We start from the raw sequence: 22,279 nt of genomic DNA, 5'->3' as shown, positions 1-22,279 counted from the left end.
CCTCAGATCATTCAGACTGGCTATCTGGAATTAAAGGTTCTCTTACAATATCTCTACTGTAACAAAATAGAAGTAGTAATTTTAATGGACAATTAGAACAAAGCTTGTTCTTGACTGACCACCAGCATTTCAAAGTAAGATTCCAGCTTTAGGAAGATCATAGGTCCTTTGGTAACTGAAATATTTATCTGGGGTGGGGAACTGAGCCTTCTAAATGCCATTCTGAATGCAACTTGAATTCTGTTGTATTGCCTGAATTTGTCTTTTTAAATTTCTGTAGGTGTTCATCCTATACAATCTTAATGCATTGTCCATGCTTGATATAGTAATGAACAGAACTGACAGTGCAACATATTTGTAAAACCATAAATATTTTTACCTGCATGGGAATGGGAACATAGTTATAACTAAGACAGCAATGAATATTTTATTTACTAAACAGAAGAGATGGCAGGTTTAAATGGAGTCCTAATCTTTAACTTCTGTGTTCGTGATGCATGTTTAACCTGAAGGGTTAAATAAAACAAGCGTATTTTAAGATCTTATAACGGTTAGCAGTGGGAAGTGTAACTTCTCACAAGATTCAGCAAAAGCACTTGATCACAAGTTGTAAAGTTCAGGTCAAAATACTCTTAACGTGTTTTCATGGAAATAATTTTCTCATGAAAATGCTTGAGTTTTTAATGGTTTTCCTTTAGCATACTGTTATGACCCCAAATTCTTATAAAGCTCTTTGGATTTGTTTCTTAAACCATCAATATAGGCAGTCTTGAATAGCCAGTAGGAAAAGAAAACTAGAAGTGCTTTAACTGGTCTGCTCTGACCATTGATTTGTTGGCTGCCTGGGAGCGTGCCTATCTGTACCTGCTCAAGATGTACAGCTGAGGAATGTTTTTCTGACAAAACCTTAATCAAATCAGCATATTTGCACAGAAAGGATGAGTTTTAACAGCTGTAAATCATTCAAAGGGCATGTTATGTGATAGATATGAATGGTTAATCAGATGGGTATAACCTACCTGGAGCATCCCCATGATCTTGCCTGTGGGTTCACTCAAAACATGTACTCCAAAACATTTCTTCCCTGAACTTAGATGCCATAGAAAAAAGCTTGGCTCACTGAGGAATTGAAGCCAAATTGAGCCAAACTCGGCCTATCATTTTTCATGTTGTGAGCCAATTGTTAAGTGTCAGTAGAAACACTAACATTCTTTTATTCCAGAAACTCAGCTAATTATCTCCTGTAGAAAAACTTAAATGCAAGAAATAGAAGTTTAATGCTTGTACCTTAATTATTTTTTTTAACCCTTAGACTGTCAAGTTCTCTATAGATTTCAGTGTTTGACTGTATTATACTGAATGTGAATACATGCAAATATTATGCCAGCAAATGACAGAATGAAGCATTAAAATGTCTCATGGGAATGGATTAAAACCTAACATAAAATGTATTCCTATACTCAGTGTCCAGTTAATATCAGTATGATGGCATTAGCACATAATACCTGCTATTAATTCAATTTCAATTTTATCCTACTGCTCTTCCTTGGAGAGGAACAGAGTGACTGCCTGTAGTGAAAATCAAGTAGAGAATCTGTTCGAATAGTTCAACTTCTTTTGTTAGCATCAGCTTCAAATGGAGACAATGGCTCCAGGATTCATTCAACCATTACAAAAATCTAGGTCCTGATTCAAAGGACGTTGAAATTAGTATTGTGTTAAAACTGGTTTTACTGAAGCTTTCATGTTAGTCAATAGGAAACTGTTCCAGTGGAATTTAAGTCCAGGTGATGTATGACATCTCATTGTCACAAAGCCTCAGGTCAAGGCTGATACTGTGTGACAGGAATTCTGATATTTCTAGAAGAGGACTTTTTTTTTTTTGTCATATGGCTGCTTAATCTGGTTCTCTGCCATGGCTGTTATGTGGCAGAGAAATCTGTGGCTTGTTCCCTTTTTCCTGTGAACCTGACTGCGGTAGAGTGTCAGGAAGAGAGAGGGGAAGTTCATTACAATTTCAAGAGTCCCTTTTAACGTATATTGTTTTGAAGTTACAGGTTGTATTTTTGGCATAGATTGCATCTAGCTTAAAATAACATGAACAAAAATAAATAAATAATGTAGTATCAGTGGTGAACAATCTTAAACAAGAATCTAAAGTATCTTTCTGTGTTTCCTGATTTCTAGTTTCTGAAACCTTGATTAATATGTCTTTGAAACATCTAAGCATATTCTCTGTATTTTATAAAAGGGCAAAAGTGGCTGTGGAAACCTAAGCAATTACTTTTCTTCTACAGGAGTTACTTTAGTTGCCCTTCAAACCTGGTGTATCAAAAGGCACAATGCCCCTCAAATCTTAGAAGAATCTCCTTGCTTTGCAGCAAGGAGGTCCTGACAGTGAATTGTATATGTGATTTGAATGAATTAGGGTGGTAGTGTCCTGTACATCTTTCGTGAAAGAGTGACCTTCATCTGCTCCTTTCTATGGATCCATGGAGGGATCACAATCTTAATGCTTCCTTTGATCTTCTGAATGTATGCTTGTGGGAATAGAACAGCTGATTGCTGCCCTGTGATATAATCTGTTCTATGTGCCAGCACTTTCAAAGGCTTTTTTGTAGTATCTTTTGTAATAAGATGGTTATGAACATTTCAGAACATGACAGAGAGGTAGCAAAAGGGGAGAAAAAGGAATATTAGACTCTGTACAGCTTATAATTAAAATCCTAGCGAGCAATAGCTGTGAAGTGAGTAAAGAAACAAAATAAAAGCAAGCAAACAAAAAACACCACTTGATCCTAGAAAGCACAAAGGCAGGCTGCTTCATTTGCAAGGCTTTCTAATTCAAGTTACCTTATCCTTGAGACAGCTTTCAGTTTAAGATGACAAACAAAAAGCCCAAAGGAATTCTTTCCCCATTCTGAGGGAGAGACAAACCTTCTGTGCAGATGCTCAGCACGTTTGAGCTCTGTCCCATACTGAGCGGTTCTACAGTTTTATACCTCGCTGTTATTTTATGATACTTCCAAGGGATTAACGTGACAGGGTGAAAAACAGCAAGATGTATATTTGAATAGAGATTAAAAATACAACACAGAGCATTCTATTCTCCTGTCAACAATTTCAAGGTGAGAAGCCCAACAACATATCAAGTAATAAAAAACACTTTGCAGGGGTTAGCATAATGTAACAAAAAAAAAAGAGAATGAGGAAAAGAGTGAAACATCTTTGGTATGCCTTAAGCATTAGAGTTCTTAGCTGTGGTCTGAAGATCAATAAGGCAGAACATTCTTTTCATTATATATTAATACTGTGTGAGCAGAGAACATAGTAACTACTAGGATCATATGACTTGCATATACATATTTTTCCATTTTGTCAAGGTGACTACAGTTAAAATTTCAGTTCATCGGTTTGCATGTAGTTAAAACTTTCAGGTCAATGATATTTATAAACCTTTTTTCATAGCAGCCTATAAAAGAATAAAGAGGGGCTTGTTGCATCTTTCTGTTGTCCCAGCAACCAGCTGAAACACTTTCTAATGTACACTCATGGGAGACTGATGGTGAGGCGTTAAAGTTGTGTATGTAAAGGATTTTCTGCGAACAATTGCATGGAGGCAAACTTCTGGTTAAATGACCCTGGGAGTTCCATATTTTCATCTTGGTGTCAAGTTGCTGTCTCGTCTAGATTTTTTATAAAGACATTGATCCTTCCTTTAAAGACCTCAGGGGATGAGGTAGAAACTATCACATCTGCCCATACTCACCTGCTGACTGAGGATGCTTGAAAACTCATTGGGATCTGTTTTCCTTTAGAATTATGTTGTGCTGCAAGTTTAAAGTAAATTAGAGCACGCTATTAAATTTGTATGCTTCTCCTTTTTAGATGTGCCTTTTCCGCTTATTATATAAAGCGAAGCTTTATGCCTCCTATTATTATGAACAACAAAAACAATTAAGATGCATATTTTCAGTAGAAATGAGAAACTTGACTTTAAAAAAAAGTATAAATTCATGGTTTAGTGTACATATTCAAAAGAAGTTTAGTAATAAGAATGTACCAATACGAATATTATATGTGGGGTTATTGAAAGCTAATATTGCAAAATTTTTTTAAAATTCTCTTAACAGCAGTTAACATTGCTATGCTAAGTGGATCACATCTGCAACTTAAATTGTGCAGTTTCATATCACAAATCGTGGTTGTCTGAATTACACTTCAAGACTTGGTCTACAACTGTCTGCAGTACTGCTTCTCTTACAAAAACTCTTAAAAGGAAAGCTAAATTGTTATCAATTAAATGTTTGACATACCTTTTTGTGAATACGTACTAAAATGATTCTGTGTATGAAAAAAGTTCATGGGCTTGACCAGCTGCATTAAAGCTAAAACTTGTTTGCCAAGGTAACACAGCAAAAAATAACATTATTGCTACTGACATTATTGCTATGAAACTAAGAATTCATCACATAGTTAAGTAGATCACTTGCTCTACAGAAATTAGTTTAAAGCTATACTGTTGTAAAGCCTTACTGTTGTATGGGTACTTTGAAATGATAATAAAACTAGTCACCAGAGAATGAGAATCTCCATACAGCAGTTTATGATAAACTTGAGCAAAAGACTGAGGGTGACATTGCAGAAAGCATGCATTACTGGTCTTCCTGTGCAACTGTGTAAGCCTATAATAAAGCTCCTAAATGTTTCTGTTGTAGCAGAATTAGGCTGATAATAAATACAAGATGTAGGCTAATGCAGAATGACCTTTTAAACGGCATCCTTTAATATGTTGTTCCTTAATTTCTTGTAGACTATCACAAAGCTCTTCCATTCAAACATGGGATAATATAGTGTTACATTAGCTGCTTATGACTTCTACAGCACAGTCATAACTTTTATCTTGTTTCCACTGTCTGTAAGACAGTTGAAGCCATCTTTTTGTGCTCCAAGTGATTTAAGAACTGATTAATTCATGTTTGCAATGCACTTGAAGATTATCAAAGGGAAAGTGCCACAGAAGAAACAATTTTATTTTTATTCTAGACTGTTGGCATAGCTTCTAAGATGTCACTGTGATAGGGCTTTGGTGCTGTTTGTTTTAAGCAAACGAAAGTTAACACCTCGGATGTCATCCTGCATGCACGCTACTAGTACCTGCCCACTGGTTTCATGCAGTTCTTCCCCTTGCAAATGAGAGATTCATCTGTGCTCCCTTACACCAAACCAAACACCTAATGACAATGCTGATTTGATTTTTTTTCTTGTGTAACAGCTAAGAAGTTCAATCAATCTTTTATTTTAGTCCTGGCCTCAAGGGGTTTTCAGAGTAGAATGAACTGTTGCAGTTGGGGACCCTCTGTCATATGTCTACAGATCTGAATGGCTGTCTCAAAGATCTTGTGACTGAAATACAGCTTATCTTTAAATCAATATTCAATGTCTTTCTAAAGACTGCACTGATGGTCTAGCCACTGTATATTTTGGAAAGCTGGGGAGCAACTCACTCAAACTGTGATCCCATTTCCAGTCAAGCACTTCTAGCTTGAAATTCTAGCCTGTAGATCTTGTTAAGATTATAGATTAAGGGCTTGCACCTAAGCATAGTGGAGTTCAGGGGAGTATTTCTCTTGAGTTTGACAGGCATAAAATCAGACCCGTTCAGAACATGACAAATCACACTTGTAAATCTTGGTAGATCAGTATCAATCATTCCTTATCTCCTGTGAATGTCTCCTAATTTCCATTGCCAAAACTTGAAGTTTTTCAATTTCAGCTGCCTTCTCTTGGGTTGTGTCTTGAAAAAAAAGTATGTAAATTCATTAAATCCATGTCATCTTCCTATTTCAGATAGTGAAAATAAAGACAGAGGGAACTAAATGCTATGCTATGCAGTATGTAGTGTCAGGATGAAAGATCCCTGTAAACTCTTGTTTTTGGAATGTTGTACTCTTGTTTGCAAGTATATAGTAAATTCTTAGTACGATAGATCTCAACACTTTATACTTGTGGGATAAAAGATGCATGTATTCTGAAGAATGATTTATCTTAAAGACAAAAAGCTGTAGATGATCTGTAAGTGCCACTAATGCATTTGAAAGCCATTATTGTACTGATTACATCCAAAGAACATTTTTGTTACTCTCCAGTGACATCTGTTTGAAGCTGTCATGTGAAAGTATACAAGTATACTAGGCAGACTTATGGCATGTTCTGCTTTTCAGGTGGAAGTGAATGCAAGAAACTTGTAAATGTTAATGCATCAGCCAAGAACTAAACTGCAGTCATGATGGGCTAAGCACATACACATCTCAAACATCTTGGAATGCACAGTCTGAACTGGTGTTCCTGCATGCTTGCAATTACTCTTTCTGAGTAGGTTAAGCCAAATTTCTCATCTAGAATTAACAGACACTTCTCAATCTTATGGGCTAATACCCTCTTTTATCACCCTTCTTCACCTTTTTCAAATTCAGACTTGCTGTTTCACTACTAAATAATTTTCTACTCCCTTCCTAACTCTTGAAAGATCAACAGATCTATCCTAGCAGTAAAACCTGAGCAGAAGCCTGGCCTCTGGGAGGGTTCCTCCTTGTTGTGTCCCTCCTCACTTCCTCTGGATTTCTGGATGTTTTCTATCTAGCTTGGGCTATTTTTGTGATCTCTGAAGTTCCCTGTTTTAACAGATCATGAAGTAGGAACAGTGGATAAAGTTGATTAAATACATGCTAATGCCACTGGTGGTTATGTGGTAAACTATGTTGTTCTTGTTAATTGCATTCCGCTCGTGGTGCCGTCCAATCAACCTGTTTGAGCAAGGGCAATGTTAAAGTCCTCTGAGTCAAAAATCACAAATGCATGTCTGTCATCTGACAGCCTGACAGAGCTCATCTGATGTACAGGCTTAACTTTTTAATACTGTTGCCGACCTTAACAAATAGCAAGTGTGTTACTGTAAATGCCCAAAAGTCCTGCAGAGACAACTCATGCTGAAGTAAAATGATTGCTTTGCTGGAGTGGCACATAGATGGCTTAGCAGGACAGCATCAGCAACCTTTACACTGGCTAGGAGTATTTGAATGAGAATACAGAGTTATACATTCATTCCACCATGTTATTCAGTTATGTAAACCTTTCTGAGGACAGAAGAAACGCAGTCAGTCTCCTCACTTCCACAAATAATAAGGATGGAGCTGGTCAAACTCTTGGTTTCTCTGTGTAAAGTATTTTAGATGACTTTCAGTCTGGCTTGGTATGAAAATAAATCCATCTAGTAATATGTATCTTATATAAAATTTGGAGGGTTTGTGCTATGTTTCTACTGGCATTATAGCCAACTTTTTAGTTATTTTCTTTTTCCCATCCATTGTTGAAAATTAATGCATTGAGACACTGAAATGATTGAGACACTCATTAATTGATGCAGACCTGAATAAAAAAAGTAAAAAGGAGTATTCCCTCCCAACTTCTTTTTGACAAAGTTCTTACATTAAAATTTTAAACTTTCTTAATGATACTTTTGTAAAACACTAACAAAATATATGGGTTTTCTTAAAATCAGGAAACCCTCAACAATATTGATGAAACTGGTAACAGTTCAATCACTGTTTGGCTCACTATAGAAGATACTGGAGATCTTGAACTCAAATATTTTAACCTTTCATAGCGATCGTGTTTCCAAGCTTCTGGCTAGATGAACAGAAAAAGTTAGTTTATTCTACCAAAATGTCTTTCAAAAGATGGAACGCTAACAGGCCCTAATTGTAGCTAAGTGGCTGCTTGTAATTTGTGATGTATTAGAGGGATAAGCAGCTGTTGTATGGAACGTGTGCAGCCTGGCAGACTCCAGGGTGACTTCCAATCCTTAGGCATATTTGTACTGAGAAACATTGCCAGGGATTTGATTGTGGCTCTCCTGACCCACCAGAGTGCCAAAGAGACTGATTTATCAAACAGCACTGCTTAGTCTCTGTAAGTGTTGCTACAAGGAGGGGTTGCTATGTGGTACTGCTGCTGTTGGGTGATGTTATCACTGGATCAAGCTCTATTTTTAGTTCCTGACATTGCCATGGACTGAGCACTTGATGTCAAGTGTGACAATTTAACATGTGCAGAAACTCCCAAGACCTGTACTGTTTTGGCTTGTTTCATAGTTTAGCATGCTAATTTCTACTGATCTGTTGTAGTGAGCTGAGCCAAATAGATTATTTTAAATTTTAACTCCATACTTTAACTCGTATTTTTAACAAGGCAAGTATAGAATTAATGGTGTTTTCCTTAGCTGCTTGTTAATAACTCAATACCTCTGTGTCTTATGCTTAATTCTCTCATTTCAAATACACAACCCTACTTAACCTCAAGCTCTTTTCACAGTATGTACATCAGGTTCACAGCTGGTGTAAATTGATATAGCTGTCCTACTGATATTGTAGCCATGTTTATTTACAACAGCTTTTCATTATGTCTCACCGTTTCTAATATTGCAGAATAGAGTTGAAGCAGGAAAAAAAATTGCAACTTTGACAGATATCCTCCTAGGTAACTATGTTTTTAAGTAAATTTTTAAGAACCTAAAACATCTGAGGGAAAGGTGTGGAAGGCTCTTGGTTTTAAGAGTATATACGAGAGGATGAAGTAGGGTTTTGGAGGTTTAATTTGGGGGGGAAGAAAGGTAGCTACTTGAACTTTCATTGTTCAGCACATGAGGCTGTGTGCTAGATGTATTTTTTACCTCTTCAGAAATTCAAAACTAATTACATCTTAATTTGCATATCAAAGCAAATTACAACCTAATGAAACATTTGCCTGCCAAACACTTCTTTATCTTAATGAACAGAATAAGAATACCTATTATATCCTGATTAAAATGTCTTTGTACTTATCCAACAGGTTACACTCTGTATATATAAAAATATTGTTTCACTGTCTTACTGGCAATGGGAACAAAACAGATTCTAATTTACAGCATAACTTTTTATTGTTTGTATCCATAGATATAATAACTTATGGGGGGGAATGCCTTGGATTTACATTGGAAGCAGAAGAGAGAAACAATTTAATTCTGAACAGATATTAATTATGCTATTTGGGGTCCTATATGATATACGGTGCCTAGGATCTGAGAAACTTGGTGCTCTTTATTCATATATTACTTACATACATATACCATGATTATTTTTTTCCAACAAAACGCAGCTTGTGAAACTCTCCTTGATGAAACTTGAGAGAATTGAGACACAAAGTAAACTAATACTAAAAGCTAAGCCTTTAGGGAAAAATTTCTTTAACCTATGTTACAATTAAGTTATGTAATACACGAAGGTTACTATAACTTTGCCTATAAATACAGTGCCATGAATCTGTTTTACTGTGAGTACATGTATTGGGGCAAATATGTTTTATTTACTTAATTAAAAAGTCTACATACTGTAGCTGGCTTGGGTTATTCTCACTACTCTTTAGTAATTAACTGAAAGCTAAAATAAATTTGCTGAACAGGACTGTTCTTAATATAAATGTTAAATCATTTTCCCCCAATGTAATTGTACCTGAATGGATGCAACTGTAACATGAGCCATAAAAGGAGATAAAGCAGCAACATAATGTACAATTTCTTACTGCATAATGGTAACTCTGAATAACACATGCTCCAGGAAGAAAAGTAATTTAAACTATATTACAACAAATGTCATATTTTAAAATGGAAACTATCCATCATATGTTGAAAGAAAGTGTTGGTGAACTACAATAAGTCTAAGGAATGTACTTAAAAATTCTTTTAGGAGTCCATTAAAAATAAATTGATTGACTTAATTTCAGGACATTGTAATAAATTCTAAGTGACAGTTACATGCGTGTCCCCTCCTCACCATGTGTAAAGCTAGTAATTGCAAACTTGGTGGACAGCAATTGTACAGCATAATCGAAAGTGGCTCATATTCTATACAGGATAAAGCCTTCCTTTTAAGAAATTGTTAGTGCACTTCTAAATCACGTTGGTAAAAATGCCTAATATTTAATTTAGATTTTTATTCCTGTGGGTGTCAGATTTGTAGCAGCACAGTAAGTTTTAGCAGTGAAAGCCAAATTGTGGAAAGTCGTAGTAGGAAACTTATATGTACCTAGGTTTTGTAGTGGTTTTCTAAAAACAGAAATTAGAAAGTACACTTATGAAATCCTTTTTCACTCATAGATAATTCAAAAATATGCATGTATATTTTATGGCTTTAAATGAAGACCTCCTGAAGAGCAGAATAACTTTTTTTTTACAGTGCTTTTTTGTATAAAATGGTGCGATATCCTAGAGGAAGGGTGGTCGGCATCCTGCTGACATTAACCTGGACTGATGCACATCACCAGAGGTGGTGAGTGTTTTGGAGGTCTGCAGTGTGCACTGGTGGGTTATCTCACTTTGGAAGCATTGAAACTCAAGGAAATAAAGGGTCTGTCCCCATCTAAATGTTGTTTTTCAACTAAAGGGCCTTTTTGTTTCTTACTGCAATTCTTTGGAATAGTTGAAAATTTGTAGAGGTCTCTGCACTTTATAAGAAGGGAGTATTGGGGTTATGAATAGTGGCATTCTGGAGTTTACAGGAGCTTTAGTTCTGTGACTGATATAATTGAGATACTTTGGGTTTTGGTCAAATTATTATTTTCCTCACCCATTTGCCATGATTGATGAAGAATTCCATTTGGTACTGCTGGATTCTTCTTATTCATAAATTGTAGTTTGATAGTTCTCCCTTTATCTATAGATGTGCTTGAATATAAAAACGTGGGAGATTTTGTGCTTCACCCCCACAGTAGTAGGATGCAATATGGCAAGTAGTGTGTTTGACAAGCTCACTTTGTTTTATCAAGAATCCTTGCTCCCTTACTCCTTGTCTGCATAGATATCTAGAATGTAGTTTATAATTTTAAACTAAGATTTGTACATTTAAAAAGAAACAATCTTTGTCTATGTTTTTTTTACCCATGCCACAAGGAATTTACTAAGCTTCCTGGAACTGCAACTGACTTAAGTATTTTTATTCAAGAAGCTGAAGAGTATAGCTATAACCTTCGGAGATACACACCCAACCCTATCATGGGCTGAAACTTGCTGTGTCCCTATTGGGCCCTAGCTTTACCAAACAATAAAGAGGGTTATTTGTTCAGATGGCTATTAGTAACACTAATGAAATGCATCTATGTACCATGACTCAGCAGGAAAAAACTCGTGTTTAAAACAAAGCTAAACAAAACCTGAGAAATACAAGAGACGGGAAGAAACCACAGTTTGGATGAGATTATTTCAAGTGTATGGAATCTTGGTTTAATTTTTTTTCATGTGGGAAGTTTTAAGTACGAAACATTTTTTGTTTAGAATTGAATAATATGTGTTTGGCTGAGTATCCCATATTTTTTGGTAGATGACTGCTAGAGCCTGAAACTTTGTTCTTCAACTACCTGTGTGTAATACATAAGGAATAAAGATAGAATTATGTGTCTCATGGGGACTAAACTATATGGCTCTATAAAATGATTATTTTAAAATTCTTATACTGTGTAATATCTTTATACTTGCTTAAATCTGTCAGTGTCTATTAATTGCTTGTAAAGTGTAGGAAAGTGTAGTTTATGTCCAATGGTATTGAGGAAATCAAAGTTTCATCCTTCTTTCCTTAGTGTGTTGAGAACTTGCGTTACTAGGTGTGAATTAGCAATGACAGCTTTCGTGTATCTGACCTCACTAGCTTATCAATTAGCACTTATTATGTGCCTCATGTTTTCCTGGAAAGCATATGCAGAAGGGAGTGCAGGTTTGCTATTGTAATTACGGTGGTAAGCAGCATTAAAGTAATATGAATGATTTAGGAGAGATGTAACCAAGTGAGAGGTAAGACTAGTTCTGTGAAGACAGTCTTTGTATCATTTGCCACAGAGTGAAGAGCTTTTTTTTAGGGAATAGTCTGCTTTGAGGTTATTGGGTTGACAATCCAAGTTTATTTAGACTGTTACTTGTGACAGAAATATATCACATCTGGTAGGACTTCCTCTGTCAGTCTAGACTAGGCCATGAAGATCTGTGTTCCTGTTTTCCCTTTTTTCCTTCTCTTTTAAACAAAGTGTCAAATCTACTTCCTAGCTGCAATGAAATATTATGAGAATAAATTCATAAATTGAGAAGACTTCCAGATTCTGCAGAGACTTAGCCTATGTGGAAAAAGAAAGACCTGAATGAAAAACTAGATGATCCTCATAAATTTAAACATTATTAACCATGTGTTATGGAGACAGATGGTCTGGCTGGAACTAACTTCAGAATGTGACTCTTGTTTCCAGCATTGTTTCTTGCTCTACCTGTACTGATACTTGAAATGCATTTTCTAAATAAATTCAATACTGTTTATTGGAAAGTAACTTATTTTTTCAGATGAGTAAAAAAAATAAAGAAATCTGATCCCAAATGTAGGGTTGGAAGCTAAAAATGCATAGAAACAATTCAGAGCTTGAATTTTGGGAGGGGAAGATACATTTTCATCTTAGCAAAGCAATCGGGGATGAGAATGTCTACATGGAGAACCACACAGTCCAGGAAGTCTAGAAAGTTCAGTTCTTGCACTTCCAGTATGGTGGAAGTCAGCATTTAACGCTGCATCAGGTAGTATTTTTTTAAGCGATGTGACAAAAGTAGAGCCCTTTGTACACAGGCTTCTGTGAATCTGATGTAAAGCAGAGGTGTGCAGTGCATGGAGATGGGCAAGAGTATCCACTCCCTACGTTTGATGTGAAGATGCCTTTGCAAAAAATGGCTCTGCTGCTGTAATCTTTCTGCTTTGGCAAGGTGGGGAACTATCTTAGTCACTCCATGCTCCCAAGACTGAGCATCATCTTATGCTGATAGCTTTTTTCTATATTTGTCTTTCAACAAATTGGAAACAGGAAGGCTTACTTTTTTCTAAGCAGCGAAGATGACTGCTTCATGAAAGAGAAAGTGTGACTTTATCGAAGATAGGACGGTGTAATCTCCAGGGTGCTTCTGTCCAGTCATACTTTTGTATTTGAAGAAATAGACCTCATCAGCCTCATCACATAGTATAGATGAATGCAAGATGAACTGTGGAGAATGACAACTTGGGGAGGTTTACAAAGCTGTTTTGATGCTTGACAGATAGTGCTTTTAAACAAGCCCCATCAAATAAACCAGTGTTATCTCTTGTATATAAAAGTCTTTCAAATACTCAAAATGTGACTACTTAGGTGTTTGTACAATTCAAGTTGGGTATAGTAATGGAATACAGGATATATTTTATATTTTATTTTAATATTTTATAGCACAGAGAAGATGACTGAAGATTACTATGACATGTGGTTACTACCTCAAATTTGTGTTTAACTATAGTTTTTCCCTAACAAATTTGACTAATTCTCATGTACAACATGCTAAAAGCCATATTTGTATATTCTGTTCTTAGGTATATATATGACTTAGTCATGAATGACTCGATAAACAGAAGCTTTGTTATTTATTAATACTTGAAGTTCTTGGCAGGGAAGAACCTCTGAACCCAACTCTTTTAATCTTGCATTACAGCAAGGTCGTCCATGATTATTGCTTTAAGGTTGCTTTGCAGCTATTGGCATAAGAAGTAATCCCTGGAGTATATTTGTTAATCTAGTTTGGAATACTGATCAATAGTTCTTCACTTACTCTTTCCTTTCTTATTTCTTCACAGTTGCTGATTGAATAATTGGCTACTATAGTAATTTCTTGACTTTTTGGTAGTTTAGCCAATGAAATAGCTTATTTCCATTGTAAAGACCAGGTCATATGCCTGATTTTATTATCTTTTTTTTTCTCTTTAATTCCTTGTGGCCATTTCTGTTCTGTGCAGGAAATCTTTTTGAATTCTGGTATTTCCTATTCCAGGTGCAGTATATCTTAGAGCTAATTTTGCTAGATGAAGTGAATCCTGATGAAATGCCTCTTAACAGGTGGTCTTAAGGGTACTGTAGCTCATTGAGTCTGCATGTTACTGGCACAGCCTCAAAGTGCTAAGCTCAAGACTCTTCACATCTTTCTCTTGAGTTGCAAACCTCTTTGCTGTAGCAGGAGATCCAGCTCTGCTTGTTTAGTCTTCAGCACAATGGAGATCCACCAAACCAGACAACTTTAGCAAACTAGAGTAACTTCACTTCTGTGGTATTCCTGGGTGCTTCTTCATTGTTTTGACCTCTAGTATTTGTTTTACTTGGAGACCAGTGGATGAAATTCCATAGAACTACAAAGGAATAAACATACTTACTTTCATTATCGGTGAATATTCAGCATCCAGAGTGGCTGCAAGTGATATTTGTTAGAGGTCTACCTCTACCTACTGTGACAAGTGACTTGCTTTGAAGTTCTAGCAATGTTGCATTACTCTGTTTTCCAATACTTAACCATGCTTACACAAGGTTGGGAGATCATTCTTCACTACCAAATTCAGGATACATCTACTTTTTCAAGTGTCAGCAGAAACAGCCTCAAGTACTCTGACTGATTAGGAAGGACTGAAAACCAGTGCAAAGTGCTTTGTTTATCAAATGAGTCTTTTTCTGCTCATATTTGCATGCACATAACTGTAAAATGTTGTAATTCAAGTGGCAATTAAGGCAACATGTGCAAATTGGGTGATTCTGCATGCAGCTGGCCAGTTGTGCATGCACAATTACCCAAATTACAAATGCAATCACGGTTATTCCATGCACAAATAAGGCATCTAAATGTGCCTCAGCAGTGTAAAAATTGTCTCTATTTTGCATCACAGGATGATTCCTGGAGAAAGCTGTAATAAACCTGAGGTTGTGGATCTTTTGTCATGGTCAGGAAGTTACTTGGTAGTGAGGGTGTCATTTAAAATTGTAAGTGATTGGTTTGTCTTGTGGGTTTTTCAACAGGCTGAGATATGGTTATAGATCAGAACTTTCCTTTTACAGGGCAGTGTATTTTATCTGTTACCTTCACATGCAGTAATCCATTTTATTTAAATATTGATGGTGAAGGTGGGATATGTATCAAACAAGTGAGTTATCTACTGAATTAATCTTTAACCTATTCCCTACTGATTCTGAATAGTTATGCATGTCACTTTCCTTGCCTTCTGTTAATCTGAGAAGGGCTGTAGTCTAAATGTGAGCATCTTGTGTGTTTTGTTGAATTGCTACCTCAAAGTATCTGAGTTAGTTGCATTAAGCTTGAGATGAAGACTGAAGTTGACCAAGGCTCTGGAGCAGGGAACAGCCACAATATTAAAAAAATGTGTGTCTTTGTCATGGTTTAACCTCAGCTGGCAACTAAGCACCATACAGCTGTTTGCTCACTCTCCCCATGGCAGAATAATGTTTGGAAGAGTAAGATGTGAGAACTCATGGGTTGAGATCAAGACAGTTTAAAGGTAAAGAAAAAGCTGTACACACAAGCAAAGCAAAATAAAGAATTCATTCACCACTTCCCATGGGGAGGCAGGTGTTCAGCCATCTCCAGGAAAGCAGGGCTCCATCATGTGTTAACGGTTACTTGGGAAGACAAATGCCATCACCTTCCTTCTTCCCCCAGCTTTCTATGCTGAACATGACGTCATATGGTCTGGAATATCCCTTGGGTCAGTTGGGGTCAGCTGTCCCGGCTGTGTCCCCTCCCAACTTCTTGTGCCCCCCCAGCCTACTCACTGGTGGGGTGGGCTGAGTAGCAGAAAAGGCCTTGGCTCTGTGTGAGCACTGCTCAGCCGTAACTAAAACATCCCTGAATTATCAACACTGTTTCTAGCACAAATCCAAAATATAGCCCCATTACTAGCTACTGTGAAGAAAACTAACTCTATCCCAGCCAAAGCCACCACAATTTTTGATGCTTTTTAAAGTATTTTGGAGACAGGACATATAGCTGTAATCATTTTGACTGCAACTTCATAAGTCAACATAGCATTTCCTTTTTTCTGTATCAGTCTTAGAATTAAAAAATAAATGTATCCCCAAATGTTTCAAGTGAGTTATAAAATAAAAGAAGGCTGCAAAAGGGCCTTTGGAAGGGGAGATACCTCCTATAGCAGCATGCAGAGAAATCCTGGAAAAGCCAGAGAATCTCCACGGCAAAAAGGTGGCTAGAGGGAGCCTTGTAGAACTAGTGTTTGTAGTGAGAAGTGTAATGTATAGCTAAACAACACTGTCAGAAAGTACTTGCTATAGAAGCAGTTGCTTAGCTTGGTCTTCCAACAAAGAATAATTGGGTTGAGCTCTGTAGTATTGGAAGGTACGTTTTCTTCTGGTAGTGAACTGGCCACAATTCAGCACTTTTCAGTTATGTGGATATGAAATTTATAATCAATTTTAATGTTACAAATTACTTATTTTTATCCCTAGCTCTCTTACAGGAACAATGGAAAAATACATAGAGCAGTAACATATACAACTCTGCGTGGATATGAACCATCTCTTCCTTTTCCATTAAAACTTAGCTTGCTGATTGAAATGTTTCACATGGATAAGTAAAACACAAAATAACGAATGAGTTTTTAAATTATCCCATCTAAGCAGGCTGATCCTGAGCTAAAAAAAAAAACATAAAAAAATAATCCTTGTTGACTCAGAATGGCTGCAGGCATGCTGTTGATAGGTTTGGTAAGGAGATGGGAGATGCTGTATTGCAAGGGACTACCCAAGAGATAACCGTGGGTCTAGAGATGGGTGATGTGATACCTTAATGCCTCTTAACAGTACTAGTGGAGGGAGGGGGAGTGAAGTAATAGATATTTACTCTTTGGGTTAAGCCTTCTCAGAATAAATGAATCTCTGCTGGGGAAGTGCATCCCAACTCACAGATGCACAACTTTAGAAATTGTCAGCTTTAGCATCTAAGCTAAAATTAATTAGCTGAAATGATCATTGCTATGTGCACTAACATAGTCCCCTCTGACTATCTGGAGAGGATCACGTTGCTAATGAAGAGAGAATGCCTTGCAGTTTGTAGTCAGTAGTGCATGCCTTTGTGAGCTATTCTGGAGTGCTAAATGTAATCTCAAAGATCTGGGACAGAGGCAAAATGTCCCTCAAGGATACAGTACCCACTTTGCTGGACGCATTTATATATAGGTCATCCTAACATTCAGGAAAAGGAAATCAAGCAGACTGAAGACTTATTTCTTCTCGCAGTTGTTGTAATTGATTTGCATTTAGAGAACTCCTTCAGCTCTACCTCAGATGACAGTCTTAATTCTTCTTCTGTGCCTAGACAGTCTTAACACAGAGTTGCTACTTCACAGCATTTATAACTCAAGTATTCCTGACCGACTTGAATAGTAGATTTATGTTTAAAATAAATGAATAAATTTCTATGTGGGAGACTGAATGATGGGAAGATGGGATATCTTGGCCTTAGGCGATGTAATTAACTGTAGACATGCTGGCCATCAAGTCTGCCTCCTTTCAGATTTCTCTCTCTAGCAGTCCAGCTGCACATGTCATCCTTTTCCAAGCATTCAACCCTCGGTTACGCAAAGACTCCTTTATATGTTATTTTTCAGTACGTTGGACAAAGCCAGGGCCATTAGTGTAAACAAAGGCAGGACAACAAACAGCTTTTGGGGAAAAAGTCCTCGTGAGAAAGTCAGGAAGATGAACTCTGATTACCTTTAAGTCCAAACAGTGGAAAAAAGTGGAATGAACATCAATAAAAACCACTGATATCTGAAGAGATTAGTTTATTCATCAGAAGACTGATTTGAACTTTTCAGCCTGATGTGCAGAAGGACACTTCCTATCCCAACCACAGTTACTTGAGCAAGATTTTGAGGGCTCAGAGTTAAATTGATTGCCTCTAAATGTTATCTACTGTTCATGAAAGGGAAATTGCTCTTTCTCTTACTTTTTGTCACCAGATTTAACCTTGTTTCACCTAAAATATGATTCCTTAATACATGCCATTTTTTTTAGTTGTTGGGCTAACTATGAAGGCTAAAAATGTCTGCCAATGGTAAATGTGATTATAAGATGTTCTTTAATAGACTCCAAATGATAATTCCTAATGTCCCAAACTGAGTCCAGCTCAGGAGTTTGGGGCTGGGACTGTGCAGCTCTTACTCCTGACTCTCCTACAGTGATAGCATGCCCTGATTTGTAAGCCCCTCTAATAACTGCTGTCTCTGAAGGTTACAGAACTTGCCCATGCTTATGTCATCCACCCAGTTAATCTTTTTCAGCCTTATTGAAATGAGGGTAGTGCAGGCAGTGGCCTGGATCCTAGTCAAACAGTTCACCTGGCTCTACCCCTTCACAATTGGAAATAGCTGATATGAGAGGGATGTAGTGTTGCTGATAAAGCAACTAGTCTGACTCGATGTATTGGTATGTCCACTATAGACCTTCTCAATTAATTTGTCAGGTTAAACAGCAAGCAGATATGTTCTCTCTTCTTAATGGCTTATCACTGTAGCACAGGTGGTGTTTCAACTGACAGCAGGTTCCACTAAGACCAGCATATACTGTTCTTTCTTCCTTAGTAGGTTATTCACTTTAGAGCAATTTAAATGTGATCTAAAAAGTAATATGACTTTATTTCTTAAACTAGAACTTTTTTGGCAATTTCACTGAGCTGAGCAATTCTCTCAGTAGAATAGTAATTTTTAAAAAGCTACTTGTAGCTCAATGGCTTGCAAAATTATCGCATCTCTGGCAATACATTTGCCATTGGCTAATACTAACACTGCTTTATGCACTCCATTTTGTCACCCTTCCACATTAAACGTGAATGGCTCCAGCATAGCTGTGAACTTGTCTGTGCTCTGCCATGCCTCCAGTTCTATGCAGTGGCTGATGCTTCTGCAACTTGTCTGAGTGCATGTCCCTGAGCAAGTTGTTATGATGGCAAAATGTTAGCTGTTTTCCTCTTGCTCATCTCCGGTTAATATTTTTATGTTAAAAATGATGAAGGATGACCATCAAAACCCTGAAACCCTCCCCAAAGTGAGTATAGTTGTCGGAAATACGAAAGGAATGTTTGTTCTGTAAAAGTGATTAGGGAAAAAGTAAATTTTTTACAAATAACTGATAGTGGAAAAAGGTTTGAGGTTGATATAAGCTCTCATCATGGAATCACTGATTGCCGCGTCAGCTGCGAGTCTCAGTTCTGTTCTGGTGAGATGTTTTCCCTGTTCGTGAGATAAGCAGTTGCGCAGCAGAAGCTGTTTGCTAGGTTGATGCCTGCTACGTGTCATGGGCTGTGTGTGTTATTGAATGGGCTAAAACCATAGTGCTCAAATGGAATGAGATGATCCTTTCTCAAAACAGCTTTCGGTGTAACTGTAAGGTAAGGAATGCAGAGAAGGAAAATAAAAAGGAATTAAATTCACTAATTGGAACAGGTAATAGTTTCAGTACACTGGTGATCTCTGGGTTGGGTTGTATTTTTTAGCATCATGGTGGTGTCAGGGAGGGCTATAAAGACAGAAGTGAAGGAAGTTAAATGGAATGGCGAGGCTTGGTTTTAGCCTTGTTGGACTAAATCCATTGATGTTTGAAAGCTAACCTGTGACTGGTCCCTGGTCCATTTAGTACTTGAAGGAGGCGATTACCTGTTAACCGCAGATGAAAGTTTGCAAGTACCAAAAAAACATCTGACGTGCAACAAACTGAATGAATTCTGGTTAAGCCTATACCCTATGGCATGTACAGTCATCTGGTGCTGCCTGGCAGCTGCGTTCCCAGAGGGTGCCTGGTGTAATCCTGCTCTGTGCTTCCCTCTGTGTGTTTGGGATTCCTCCTTAAAGAAGTTTTGGCACATGAGTTCGATAGGAGCTGTTATACACTCCAGGAGACCTGATAAGGACACTGAGGAGACCAGGACTGTGGGACATATCACAGCTCATTTCTACTGTGTATTGTAGGTATATGTGGCCCAGGCAATAAATTGGTCTCATATTTGTTGCTAAATCAACATAAAAATCATGGGGAAAAGGGATAGTATAGGTTTATGGGGAGTTGCTTTCTAGTGTATGAAGCAGCACATTTAACAAGCATGGGTGAGAACCTGATGCTCTGAATTAATCAGAGGCTAACATCAATCTCCTTGTGCAAGTGCAGAAAATAAAGGTTCCCTCTAGATGTCAAAAAAAATAAATGATGTTAGTGAAACTATTATGTTTCTGTAGTTTTAAGTAACTGTTACGAACGCAATTTCAATGATAATTTCAGGTGGCTTATTGGATTTGCTTCTGAAGCAAAGTGTGTTATTGCAAAAACAAAACAAAAATCCTAACAACATTATAGCCACTTAATTGCCTCTCAATGTGTGGTGCTACCAAAAGTAGAAACGTGATTAAAAAGAACCGGCTTCATTCTCAATAGTATCTTTTTTTCATTAGTGTTATAATGTTCCCTTGAATGATTTGATTCTTATATTCAGACAAAAAAATGTAACTGGCTGTAGATATAATCTTGTTAGGATTCAGGTGACCTGTCACTTCACAACAAACATGTCGTTTTGGTTTTCCCCCCCCCCATTTAGTTGGTTTCTAAAGTGACCTTAGGTTCGCTTATGTTTGAAATTATCTTGCAGTCTATGAATTGGAGTGTAGCTAGCTAGAAGAACCGGAAATACTTTGATATAAATGCCTATATAATATTAATTGTATTAATGGCATGCAGATGAGGTTATGCAAAAAAGACAGAGACAGATGGTTTCTTTTCACCTGTGCCATTGAGTCAGGAAATGTGGTGTGAAAGAATGATTTAAAATGCTCTTTAGACTGCACCAGCTCTGAAAATAACTTAGGCAATGTCTGAGCTGTCACAGGTGTTTGAATGCTGACAGTTAATGACCAATATGGATCCATGCAGAAGCTGCAGGTGCAATATAGCTGTGTCCTGCTTTTATTATGAACTTATTTAAATTGCTGTTCTTTGTTTACTTTTTTCCTTAATACAAAATTACTTAAGCCTTCTGAACCTTTATAGACTTGCAAAGATGATGTGTGGAGGAGGAACAGCTCTTAGTTGTGATCCTGTCATTCTTCTGTCCCTTGTCTCTTGTCTTTCAGAACTTTAAACTCCTGAGGGCAAGGAGCATGTCTCCTTGGATGTTTGTTCTGCTTAAAACAAAGGCGCACTGATGTCTGTTGGTGGCATAGAGGCATTACTGCTGAGCTGGTAATTGAGCAAATGACTGCACTGCAGGAACAAATTCTGCATCTAATTTCACCTTTGAGCCCAAACTTTAGTTGCTTGGGAAAAGTTTGGGGGCAGAATTTAACCCTTCATGATGGTCTGTGTAAAGAGAAGCACAGGCTATATTTTTGCTTGATGTTAGTGTGGCCTTAAAGGAAGGTTATTTCTTGACTAAAAGTATTAATTTTTTTTGGTGTTTATCCAAGAGTGATACCAAAGGGCTTATGCTATTTCTTCTTCCTGACATAACTTCAAAGGTATTCCAGTAACCTTTTTAAATATCTCTTAATTTGATTAAGAATGTAATTAGACTTTTACATAGCTGAATCTCATTTTTATTACTGATAATAATTGAAATGTGATATGTGTATATTTCTTACTAAATATTAGGATTCTCTTGTATTTATGTATGTTTGTATTGCTTTGATTTCTTTCATCACTTTGGCAGTACAGCTGCTAATATGTAATTCTTCATCAGAGTTAATTGCTATAGAACATAGACACACACATTGCACGTGCCCACCCTGCCCCATTTTTTAGGAGTTTACTTTTTCCTTATAGAAAGTGATTGTTTTCTTACCAGTAAATCTGTGGCTTCAGTTTTATTAAATCAATACTTACAGCTATAGAGTGATCTATTTAGTTTTAATTCAGAATCTAAGGAGAGGCTTTGATTTTATTTTTCCTAGTAACAGAAGAATACTAGTTTCCAAAAGAAGTCTCTAAAATGGGAGACAGAAAAAAAAATGATCACTTGCACTTTTTTCATGAACCAGCCAGGTATGTAGGAAAAAGGCCAGATTTTGTCCTGCAAATCATGTGTGTACCACGTAAGAATGGTCTTCCTGATCAAAGTGTGACCACAAGACTGCATACACAGATTCTGTTACTCAGGTTCTGTGTCTTTGTAGCTTGGAAATGTGCTATATTTTATTTTGGGGAGAGTGATCTAGACCTTGCCTTCCAAACCAGAAAGGTGTGGTGTATGCCTTGGTTTGAAGACTGTATGGTCTTTCACTTTCAACCCCACCTTTCCCTTTTGCCTTTTCTCAACACCGTAGCATTCCTGCTTGTAACTGGGTAATCAATTGAATGGGAA

At 37.0% G+C, this 22,279-nt stretch overlaps 1 protein-coding gene across 4 annotated transcripts in view; it reads left to right on the top strand.

Annotated features, from left to right (window-relative positions):
- Window positions 1-22,279, top strand: part of CDH13 (cadherin 13) — a 518,714-nt gene that overhangs the window by 42,645 nt on the left and 453,790 nt on the right. The window contains exon 1 of one of the 4 annotated variants that reach the window (XM_075039934.1): window positions 21,065-21,162. The exons of the other annotated variants lie outside the window; for them this stretch is intronic. The gene's annotated coding sequence lies outside the window, so the exon portion shown is untranslated. Of the gene's footprint in view, window positions 1-21,064; window positions 21,163-22,279 lie in introns of those variants that run through there. 4 annotated transcript variants of the gene reach the window in all.

This window comes from Buteo buteo, chromosome 11 (genome assembly GCF_964188355.1).
Source record: "Buteo buteo chromosome 11, bButBut1.hap1.1, whole genome shotgun sequence".
Taxonomy (NCBI): Eukaryota; Metazoa; Chordata; class Aves; order Accipitriformes; family Accipitridae; genus Buteo; species Buteo buteo.
The sequence above is the reverse complement of the archived record's forward strand: the minus strand, read 5'-3'. Positions and strand labels throughout refer to the sequence as shown.